The 12,578-nt window shown below is 41.9% G+C and overlaps 1 long non-coding RNA gene across 1 annotated transcript; it reads left to right on the top strand.

Moving 5' to 3' along the window:
• The first annotated feature begins 1,241 nt into the window (after positions 1–1,241).
• Positions 1,242–11,862, top strand: LOC123365975. The gene is made up of 3 exons (XR_006577864.1): positions 1,242–1,341; positions 3,029–3,125; positions 11,749–11,862. It is a non-coding gene; the product is annotated as an uncharacterized LOC123365975 (long non-coding RNA).
• Positions 11,863–12,578: the final 716 nt, after the last annotated feature.

The raw sequence follows: 12,578 nt of genomic DNA on the forward strand, positions 1-12,578 counted from the left end.
ATTGACTTTTGACTGCACTTGCAGTTTGCTATTTAAAAAGTTTGAGATCAAATAACCAAGCTTAGACAATTTATTGTCTAAAGACTAAGTAGTACAATATAGAAAGAAGATATACATATGAAGCCGGTGTCTTGCAGCATGCAGTTCACATTACATAGAAGGTTTGTGCCGAAATTCACCCCGCAAAACTATCATATTTATATTAGAGCTGTTAACAAGTTAAAAGCACTATGCATGTTACCCAAGACTAAAGTTACCAGTCAGCTTTTTCTTTTTATTTTTTAGTACCAGGGAGTACCTTTCCTTATCTCTATGTTGGATACCCCATTCCAAATCAATTGCCTGTTTTTTTGTTTGTTTTTTTAACCAGGGCAGAATGTTTATGTATCTAGTATTTGACAGGTATCTAGTATTTGCAGAGTGTTATGGGATATATGGGTGTACAGAATTGTGGGAAGAGCATAATACTCAGTTAACATAACTTCCCAACACCTATATTTAATATATTAATGCCATATGGAAAATACCTCTTAATGTGGTGTGTGTAACATATGTTTTGGTGAACAGTTCCCCATTTGGCACTGTGATTATTATAAAGGTAACACATTTTTTTAATTGGAGATAGGAAAGGGAGGTAAGAACATTCATGTGAGATTTATAGTGTGTTAGCAAACTGCTTAAATGGCAGTACAATTAAAACTAATACTCACTGTAACACAAGCAAAGCTTTAAATGCATCTTCTATCCAAGTATGAAGCATTAATATTTTCAGATCAACATCATGCATAAGGTCACTCAAGGCTTCTTCTGCTTTATGAATGTCATTGGTAATCTGAATAATGGGAGTGTCTTTTTGACTTAATAATGTTTTAAAATTGAAGGTTAGTGGATCAATATGTACGCTAAAAACTAATATGTATTTTTCAACTTTATCCTGATTGGGGCTTACTTGGAATCATGGATTCATTTTGAAAAACTGGAATAGGCACTATAGCATGACCCATAAGCTACTTACATGGAGAGTAAAACAAATTTGGAGCAGTGACATTACGAACGAGGTCTTCATGTGTAAATTTCTTATAATTACTTACTACACGGTACTGTCCCTCCATATTATAGGTTATCCTTACCATTGGGCATCAGGAGACACTAGCGGCTAACTTCTCAGGCCCATGCGGACACACACAGGAATTGTGATGTCATAAACATTACATCTACACATGTACTGATATCCCTTAGCAGAACAATAAGCTATATACGGTGCCTTCCAGATTTGTGTTTCTGAGTGATACATCAGTAGATGAGTACATCCAGATGTTCCTTGAAGACATTGTCTTACAGGTAACTTACTGAATGGCGAATAGCCAATATATTAAATATTAAATGCAGTGTCAGAGTCAGATATCGGTAAAGATACCATAAAAGAACTATACATGGAACCTGACACAAAGCATGATTGTTTTGAACAACATGTGCCTCAGTTAGGATGTGGAGACACTGACCCCACAATATGAATTGTGCCAAAGGAAACTTGTTAACAAGAATCTATGATAGGCACTGAGGAGAGTACCATTTAGCTAACTGATCATTATTAACATACTCCCAAAAGACGCATTGGTGTCAGTTTTTTCTTTTCTTCCCGTTCACTCTGTCACACAACTGAAAATGGGTTCCTTTAACAGGAAATGTCAGGAAACCTTAACAGGCAATGCTACCAGCCCCTCTGATGCTTCTAGTAATTCATTATCACATGTTATTGCTTATGTTATGGTAGTAATTTAACTACCAGTTCTTTAAAAATATGTTTATTTAAAAAAAAACAGTGCAATAAACAACGTGAACACTCAATGTACAGAGGATATATATTTATTTTTTAAAATGTATTGGATTTATTTATATATCTATATACACAAAGGCTGAACAGGGCACTTGTATACACTTTTGGCTCACCTAACATAACTTATGGTATTATCAGTGATATATTTTTTAAGTGCAGCAGTACAATTCAGATATAGTCTACCACCCTGTAAATAAGGTAATCTAAAAAATTCATCTCCCAACTGTTCCCCATTTATATTCCCCCACACACCATTTTCAAATGTCTGGGGTGGGGGGGAAGGAGGAGATAAGCTGCATAATGTGCCCCAAAGTCTTAAGATTTTGGCTATTTTGGACCAAGTGAGTGAGCGAATTCCTAAGCCACAGGCCCCTCCACTAGTGAATTCAACCCTATCCAGGACAGCACTTAGCCCCTTGCTTACATTGAAGTCAGTTGGACTTAAGCACGTGCTTAAATTTAAGTGTTTTCCTGAAGAGGGATGGGTTTAAGCATGTTCCTGAATCGGGGCCAGAAAAGGACTGGCAGCAGCCCTTTCTCATTTATATCTGTAACTCCCAGCTCAAACTCCTTTGCTGTGGCAGTGGGTTGCAGACTATTGTACAACGATAGCATGTTATTCCAACAAAATAGGAGGATTTAATTACAGATGGTGTCATTCTAAAATGTTTAGAAATTCAGAAAAGCTTTTAGAAAAAGTCTTTTGCTGTATTTCTTCATCCTTGAGGTGCTGCAGGGAGTTGAATAGAGACCTCTGGTGTTCATTTAATTTATTACAACATTTACATTTGATTGATGTGATTTTATGATTTTTTTTTGTTAGGGTTTCACATGCTTTTATGTTCCTTGTGTCTTTATAGGTACACATTAAGTATCACATAAAAAAAATCATAAATCTCACAATACCAGCTGGCATAGTTAATAAACCCATAATCTTACCCCTGTTGAACTATATCAAAGACCTGTAACATCTGGCACGTTTTAATTTCTATATTATAGTGAGGTTTAATTTCAACTACAAAGCCTCCAGATATGGTCATGGCTAGAATTCTTTATCCATAGTTTATTTATGCTGCCTAAACTGTGTTTGGTAGATATGAAGACTGCCAAGATTTCCAGGGCTTTATCCTATCCAATTAGCTCTAAAAATAATTGCTAAGTAGTGTACAATTTATTTTGTTTTGCTTTTAGGTCTGCTAAGGTTGAAAACAAAGATAAGGTTTTGCCATTTCTTTCTAATGCTCTTTCCATCTGCTGTACTGCATCTGCATTCTCTGTGGATTAGAAGGTATGTAATCTACCTCTGGTGCAGAGGAAAGCAGTACTATTGCAATCAGAAATGTTCAGAAAAAGACTACCCTGTTGTACCTGTCTTTATTCCCCAGCCTCTGCTCCTCAGACAGGATTTCTATTCATATACCCTTCCTTTTTTAACAACCCGATATGTAGGGTTTGAGGTACTTACAGTGCTCTCCTTAATACAGGGGTCCCCATCTAAATGCGCCCGCGTCCTGGTGGGGGGTGGACCATGCGCCGAAATGCAGCCGAATTTCTGCAGCATTTTGGCGGCGACGCCTCTCGATGACGCTGCTTGCCGCCGACAAACAGCGTCAACGAGAGGTGTTGTCGCCGAAATGCTGCTGAAATTCGGCGGCATTTCAGTGGATGCTCCACCGCCACCATGGTCCTTCGTCTGGCGCCTGCCAGACGAAAAGGTTGGGGACCACTGCCTTAATATAACCAAATTTCAACATATCTATCTTGCAATTTGTGGTGGGCTGGGAAATAAGTCAGAATAAATCCCTGCAACCCACAAGGGTTACATGTATATTATATTTGGTAATGTTTTCTCCCCTGAGCTGCCAAGCCACCCCTCATTTTGAACAAGAGGGTGTAAGTTCAGTGTGAGTACTGATTGCTGTAGAATGTCAGAGGCTAATATTTTTCCTCTCTGCTAGAACTTAATGGAGCATGCGTGCCTTGCATATTAGTTCATTGGAGGCTACACCAAGTGATATATGATCCGTATAGGCACTTTCAGACAAGCCATACCATTAATAAAGCTTCCACAGCATCCCCTCAGCTATATGAAAAAGCACTTTGAAAAGACAAGCTAAAACAAGTCATTGGTCTTGCTGAAGGGATGAGTGATAGGCTGCTGAGGGAGGAGAGAAACAGAATGAAATTCAATCTAGGCATTATTTTATCACCATCCTTTATCCTTGGTTCAAGGTTACATATCTTCCAGGGACCTGTGAGCTGTCAGGTGGGCATGTCAGCTCACATTTGAAGCTTGTCAAGTATTCTTTCCCCTCCCCTTGAAATATCTCTCACTATATTAGTGTGATCAAAAATCTCCCTGAGGGGTAGCAATGAAAGCCCTTCTTTAGGAGTGGATGTTGTCCTATAGCCTTAGAATTTAATAAAAGCAAAGAACTCTATCATGCTGCTTTGGAAACAATAGGTCACATATTACCTCAGGTGCTGTCAGCAGTAGCAATTGCCTGCGGGACCTGCCTGAGCATATATTACTATATGGTACACACTGAAGATCTATGAAAATCCTAACTAGATGATTCAGTAGGAGGTTTTGGGGGTGAGGTTGGGGTAGCATAATGTATGTTCAGTGACCACTTGACACTTGCTTGAGGGTTTCCATTAAGGGCAAGAAGCCATCCGGGTATCATCTGGGTGCTGCTCACAAACAGGGAAGAAATAGTAGAGGAAGCAATAGTGGATGGGAACCTGGGAGGCAGTGACCATGAGATTGTCGAGTTCAGGATCCTGACACAAGGAAGAAAGGAGAGCAGTAGAACAGAGACCCTGGACTTCAGAAAAGCAGACTTCGACTCCCTCAGGGAACTGATGGGCAAGGTCCCCTGGGAGAATAACATGACGGGGAAAGGAGTCGAGGAAAGCTGGCTGTATTTTAAAGAATCCTTATTGAGGTTGCAGGAACAAACCATCCCGATGTGTAGGAAGAAAAGTAAATATGGCAGGCGACCAGCTTGGCTTAACAGTGAAATCCTTGCTCGTCTTAAACACAAAAAAACAGCTTACAAGAAGTGGAAGATTGGACAAATAACCAGGGAGGAGTATAAAAGTATTGCTCAGGCATGCAGGAGTGAAATTAGGAAGGCCAAATCACACTTGGAGTTGCAGCTAGCCGGAGATGTTAGGAGTAACAAGAAGGGTTTCTTCAGGTATGTTAGTAACAAGAAGAAAGTCAAGGAAAGTGTGGGCCCCTTGCTGAATGAGGGAGGGAACCTAGTGACAGAGGATGTGGAGAAAGCTAGTGTACTCAATGCTTTTTTTGCCTCTGTCTTCACAGACAAGGTCAGCTCCCAGACAGCTGCACTCTGCAGCATGGTACGGGGAGGAGGTGACCAGCTCTCTGTGGAGAAAGAAGTAGTTCGGGACTATTTAGAAAAGCTGGACGAGCACAAGTCCATGGGGCTGGATGCACTGCATCTAAGGGTGCTAAAGGAGTTGGCCGATGAGATTGCAGAGCCATTGGCCATTATCTTTGAAAAATCATGGCGATCGGGGGAGGTCCTGGATGACTGAAAAAAAGCTAATGTAGTGCCCATCTTTAAAAAAGGGAAGAAGGAAGATCCAGGGAACTACAGGCCAGTCAGTCTCACCTCAGTGCCTGGAAAAATCATGGAACAGGTCCTCAAAGAATCAATTCTGAACCACTTAAAGGAGGGGAAAGTGATCAGGAACAGTCAGCATGGATTCACCAAGGGCAAGTCATGCCTGACTAACCTAATTGCCTTCTATGATGAGATAACCGGCTCTGTGGATGAGGGGAAAGCAGTGGATGTGCTATTTCTGGACTTTAGCAAAGCTTTTGATACAGTCTCCCACAGTATTCTTGCCAGCAAGTTAAAGAAGTATGGGCTGGATGAATGAACGCTAAGGTGGATAGAAAACTGGCTAGATGGTCGGGCTCAACGAGTAGTGATCAATGGTTCCATGTCTAGTTGGCAGCCGGTATCAAGTGGAGTGCCCCAAGGGTCAGTGCTGGGGCCGGTTTTGTTCAATATCTTCATTAACGATCTGGAGGATGGTGTGGACTGCACCCGTAGCAAGTTTGCAGATGACACTAAACTGGGAGGAGTGGTTGATACGCTGGAGGGTAGGGATAGGATACAGAGGACCTAGACAAATTAGAGGACTGGGCCAAAAGAAATACGATGAGGTTCAACAAGGACAAGTGCAGAGTCCTGCACTTAGGATGGAAGAATCCCATGCACTGCTACAGACTAGGGACCGAATGGCTGGGCAGCAGTTCTGCAGAAAAGGATCTAGGGGTTACGGTGGACGAAAAGCTGAATATGAGTCAACAGTGTGCCCTTGTTGCCAAGAAGGCTAATAGCATTTTGGGTTGTATAAATAGGGGCATTTCCAGCAGATCGAGGGATGTGATCATTCCCCTCTATTCAGCGCTGGTGAGGCCTCATTTGGAGTACTGTGTCCAGTTTTGGGCCCCACACTACAAGAAGGATGTGGGTAAATTGGAGAGAGTCCAGCAGAGGGCAACAACAATGATTAGGGGGCAGGAGCACATGACTTATGAGGAGAGGCTGAGGGAACTGAGATTGTTTAGTCTGCAGAAGAGAAGAATGAGGGGGGATTTGATAGCTGCTTTCAACTACCTGAAAGGGGGTTCCAAAGAGGATGGATCTAGACTGTTCTCAGTGGTAGAAGATGACAGAACAAGGAGTAATGGTCTCAAGTTGCAGAGGGGGAGGTTTAGGTTGGACATTAGGAAAAACTTTTTCACTAGTAGGGTGGTGAAGAACTGGAATGGGTTACCTAGGGAGGTGGTGGAATCTCCTTCCTTAGAGGTTTTTAAGGTCAGGCTTGACAAAGCCCTGGCTGGGATGATTTAGTTGAGTTTGGTCCTGCTTTGAGCAGGGGGTTGGACTAGATGACCTCCTGAGGTCCATTCCAACCCTGAGATTCTATGATTCTATGATCAGAATTAATTAGAGTTTTCCGAGGTGAATGTAAATTGCCTGCAATACTAACTAGGTCTCATGACTCTCAGTCCAGTATCTATCCACCAGGCCATGTTACCACTCCATAATCTTTGAATTAGTGTAGTTTATAAATAAGTTATTCTTAACAATATTACCTTCTTGATTTTTTAGCCTATCCATTTGACAAGCACTGATTCCTCTCCTCCCCCACATATTTTATGGGGTAGAAGCAGCACATTTTTTTCCTCATTTCCTTGTCAGAATCATTGATAGTGTTAACAAAGTTTTTCTGTGCAGGACTTAACTGGAGAGGGGTTATTACTTAAACTGAACTCCCTCCGCTGACATAGAATCTATGTGAGACACAGAATTGGTCCAGCTGTACAGAGGGCTAGAAAGTGGAGATAGTCCTAGTTAGGGCTAAGTGGAAAAAAGGGCATAAGAACACTCATATTTCCTAATCAAGATGCAAAATAAGAATAGCCAAGCCATCAATAAATATTAACATACCTAATTAGAGTAAATGATCAACTAGGAGTGCAAACTAATAATTTAAAACAATTTTTAGTTTATGTAAAACTGCAAGTAAATTAATCAACCTTGTTTTTAGATCGATCATGTATTATTTAAGACTTTAAATAACTATACATTACAATATTTCTGAAACATCTGATTAAAGATTTCATTTTAATAGGTCAGATTACTTTGATGATAATTAGTATTGTGCAGCTCAAAGTAGCTACTGGGGGTTTTGAATTTGTAAGTTCCTTCTCTCTGTCTTCCTGTGTAGCCATATTGAACTTTAAACTTACAAAAGCACATCTGCCACAGACCTAACATATGATCCGGATACAGTATTGTTTGGTTTCTTTATGACATCTATAAAATGTGTTTCACAGAAGGTGCTGACTAGCTCAGGGAATTGGTAATGAGTTATGAAGTCTTTCACATCAAGGTTGTCACTTTGAATCCAGCCCAGGTTGATAATGCCTGTGTGACTGAGCATGAATCCTGAGATGCTCTTTCAGCCTTAAAAGGTCTTGCCTCCAAATCACTGAGGTACAATGGCAGGACAGGATGGGGAACCTTGTGCACAATGTACTTGTTCTGTGAACAAAAAGAAGCCTTCATTCTCCAGGGTGGTCAAGCTGACAGCTTCAATAAGAAACCTTTTATTTTATGTTTAAAAGTGGCACTTTCAATGTTTGTGGCACAAATACAGATTTTAATTTCACAGTCCTGGCTATCCTTTGTCAGTGTGATATTTATGCACATTATGATATTTATGATGCAAGGATGCAGCAACAAGACTTCTGTTTTCTTCTTCACAGTAGCAGTGGTCTCTGGGCTGGGTCAATTCCGAGCACTCTGAAATACTTTGCAGGGTTGCCAACATTGTATTTCAGCAATAAGGGACTGTTTTCTTAGCAGCCCAGCCCCACCTCTCCTCCCAATGTTATTATTAATAATAATAATATATATATAATAATAATCACTCACCTACATTCGCCAGGGGTATTTCTTGCTGCTTTTTGCAGCACTCAGAAACTCCCGATCTTGTTGTACAGAGATTAAAAAAAAAGGGATGTTCCTTGTAATAAGGGACTCTTGGCAACCCTACTTATAGCTGACCAGCTGGTGCTAAACTACCATGGGATAATTACATGAATTTACACCCATAATCTTTAAGGTCATTCCAGAAGACATTATTTAATTTTGGTTGCACAAAGTCCAGAGTGTGAACATTTTGGGGAATGGGATGAGGGTATACGATGAAAACAGTTTCACAGACAAGTGATGCTGGAGCTTAGGGTTGTAACCAGTCAGAACTGAGTCATGCTCCCTTACTTGCAAATTGAGTTTTATCATCTTAAGTGTTTGCTAATGAGTTAAACTTTGGTTTGTGTATGAGCCACATGGGAAGTTTAATAACAGCAATTCACTGTGAATTCTAATCCAGGATGATATTGTGCTATTCTGGGATGCATCAGAACATAACAATCCAAACACACACACACACACTGTACTGAGGTGCACTCATGAGCACCCCCTTCACGAAGTGCACGTGCCTGCTCTCTCAGATTGTCCCTGTTCTGAGATAGAGCAGTGCCCCAGGGCTCCCTCCCCAGAGATAATGTCTTCGCCCTCTTGGGCTTCCTGTCTACAGCTCTCCAGCTAGACCACTATAGTTCAGTTCCCCCCTGGGGTGCCTCCAGGGGCGGCTCTAGGTTTTTGGCCGCCCCAAGCAGTCATGCCCAGGAGGCGCCCCCGAGCCGCGGGAGCAGCGGACCTCCCGCGGGCATGACTGCAGAGGGTCCACTGGTCGCGCGGCTTGGCTGGACCTCCCGCAGCTGCGGGCGGTTCGCTGGTCCGGTGGCTCCGGTTGAGCTGCCGCAGGCATGCCTCCGGGAGGTCCAGCCGAGCCGCGGGACCAGCGAACCGTCCGCAGTCATGCCTGCGGGAGGTCCACTGGAGCCGCCGGCCGAGCGTCCCCTCCGCAGTCATGCCTGCGGCAGGTCCGCTGCTCCCGGAGCTCCGGTGGACCTCCCGCAGGCATGACTGTGGCAGGTCCGCCGGCCCAGCCTGCCGCCCCCCCGGGAAAGGGCCGCCCCAGGCAGGTGCTTGCCCCGCTGGGCTCTGGAGCCGGCCCTGGGTGCCTCAATGTCCAAGTCACTTCTCCCAGTGGCAGTATCCAGGCCCAGCCACTACTCCAGGTCCCAGCCCAGAGACCCTGCAGAGAACAGCCATCTGCTGTGTCCCTTTAACTACATTGCACAGCTTCTCTAATTCCCTGGGCCGCAGCCCCATGCCATCTTCACCCTTACCTCAGGACCTTGTCCTAATGGAGTCCCAGTAACCAGCTCAGGACTCCTTCTCATTCTCCCCAGCTTCTGTTAGTGCTGCCCCAGTCTTAGGTTCTGTAGCTCCATCAACCATCCACACTCCTACAGCTCCAGCAAAGAACTGAACTGCCTCTGCTCTGCAGCTTTTTATATACTAGGCAAACCCGGACCCTGCTCCCCGGCAAGAGTTCAAGGGCTGGATTAAAATGTCTGAAGGGCCAGTTGTGGCCCTGGGCCGTAGTTTGCCCACCCCTGCTCTAGATCATCCCTGACAGGTGTTTGTCTAACCTGCTCTTAAAAGTCTTCAGTGATGAAGATTCCACAACTTCCCTAGGCAATTTATTCCAGTGCTTAAACACCCTGGCAGTTAGGAAGTTTTCCCCACTATACAACCTAAACTGCCTTGCTGCAATATAAGCCCATTGCTTCTTGTCCTATCCTCAGAGGTTAAGAGAACAATTTTTCTTGCTCCTCCTTGTAAGAACCTTTTATGTACTTTAAAACTGTTATGTCCCCTCTGAGTCCTCACTTCTCCAAACTAAACAAACCCAATGTTTTTAATCTTCCCTCATAGGTCATGTTTTCTAGACCTTTAATAATTTTTGTTGCTCTTCTCTGGACTTTCTCCGGTTTGTCCACATCTTTCCTGAAATGTAGTGCCCAGAACTACACACAATACTCCAGTTGAGGCCTAATCAGCACAGAGTAGAGCAGAAGAATTACTTCTTATGTCTTTCTTACAACATTCCTATTAATAAATCCCAGAATGATGTTTGCTTTTTTTGCAATGATCCATATTTAGCTTGTGATCCACTATTACACCCAGACCCCTTTCCGCAGTACTACTTCCTAGGCAGTCATTTCCAATTTTGTATGTGTGAAACTGATTGTTCCTTCCTAAGTGGAGTACTTTGCATTTGTCCTTACTGAATTTCATCCTATTTACTTCATACCATTTCTCCAGTTTGTCCAGATCATTTTGAATTTTAATCCTATCCTCCAAAGCACTGGCAACCCCTCCCAGCTTGGTATCATCCGCAAACTTTACAAGTGTACTCTCTATGCCATTATCTAAATCGTTGATGAATATATTGAACAAGAATCAGACCCAGAACTGATCCCTGTGGGACCCCACTCATTATGCCCTTCCAGCTGGACTGTGAACCACTGATAACTACTCTCTGGGAATGGTTTTCAACCAATTATGCACCCACCTTATAATAGCTCCATATAGGTTGTATTTCCCTAGTTTGTTGATGAGAAAGTCATGTGAGACAGTATCAAAAGCCTTACTAAAGTCAAGATATACCACGTCTACTGCTTCCCCACATCCACAAGGCTTGTTACTCTGTCAAAGAAAGCTATTAGCTTGGTTTGACATGATTTGTTCTTGACAAATCCATGCTGACTGTTACTTATCACCTTATTATCTTCTAAGTGTCCGCAAATTGATTGCTTAATTATTTGCTCTATTATCTTTCTGGGTACTTAAATTAAGCTAACTGTTTTGTAATTCCCCAGGTTGTCCTTATTCCCCCCTTTATAGATGCCTTATGATGCTAGACACTTCATAATCATAATAAAAGCAGATACCAGTACTGAACAGCCCCATGGTGTGAGGCTCTGTACACAGTTTCTGCTCCAAAGTACTTACACTCTAATCTCATACAACTCCTTATTTTAAATAGGTCCTGATTCTATTGCCATCAAAATTAACAGTAGTTTTGCTATTGACATCACCAGGCACACAGCTCAACTCTTATTCTTTAAAGTTACTTGAACATAACTTTGTGTATCACTTTTCTGCATCTTTATAACTTATTATATCAATACATGTAAGTACTTGAATAAAAGAAAGTATTTCATATAATGTTTGCTAATACTATTTTAAAACTGAATTAAGGTTTATTTCTTCATCTTTCCTTATAGTAACCATATTAAAATACTCAGTGGAAGCAAAGAATACAAATACATCACTATACTCTTCTGGTAGTGGCCAGCACTACAAGTCTGTATTGTTGAGAATATTCCAAGATTCTCACACACTGACTGAAGTGTGACTTCTCATTGTTTTCCCTAGGGATTTTGACATGGGAATTTCCACACTGGATCAGACCCACGACCCATCTAATCCAATGTCCTGTTTCTGACAGTGACCGGATGCTTCAGAGGAACATGCAAGAAACCCCACAGTAGGCAGATATGGAATAATCTGCCCTCTAACCCCTTCATAGTTAGAGATTGACTTAAACACTGAAGCATGAAGTTTTAAACTTCCATGTGTTGCTAATAGGAAAGTATTGATCCCCAAAAGCATGGGTTTTGTCACGTTCACCAAGTTTTAAAACTCCTGCTAGAAAACTCTTTAATACACATCTGGTTTCTTTAATTGAGTTCCGAATGTCTTTTGTGTAGATTTAGTACCTTTTTGACAAATGTTCACCTCTGAACAAAACTCGTTTTCAAAGATAAATTTTCTGGTTTTCTGGAAATGTGTAGTTCTGTTCATTTCTGTGCGGCACTGGATCCAAAATCTACATTAATACAACACTTCCCTTCTATGGCTCCTGCTTGCTCTCAAAATCTCATTAACTTAATAGTGAGTGATGTTTAGTGGATGTGATTTAGAAAAAAAAGCTTTTGGAGAGAAGTTAGAAGGATCTAATAGTTTTAATTTCTCAGTGAAGCAAGTCACACAATATGGTCCTTGAAAGTGATATAGTTACAGAAGCTTTTCAAATTGCTGTAGTACATCATATTAAACAGAAGCCATCTGGGATACCTTGGGATTATTATCAGTTTACACTTTTCTGAAATCTAACTGCAGTGAGTGTCAGCCTTTTCACCCTCCCACTTAATCCAAAATCAGTGCCTGTGTACCTATCTGCTGGCCCATTCCTGCAAGTCCTA

Source organism: Mauremys mutica, chromosome 3 (assembly GCF_020497125.1).
Source record: "Mauremys mutica isolate MM-2020 ecotype Southern chromosome 3, ASM2049712v1, whole genome shotgun sequence".
Classification (NCBI taxonomy): Eukaryota; Metazoa; Chordata; order Testudines; family Geoemydidae; genus Mauremys; species Mauremys mutica.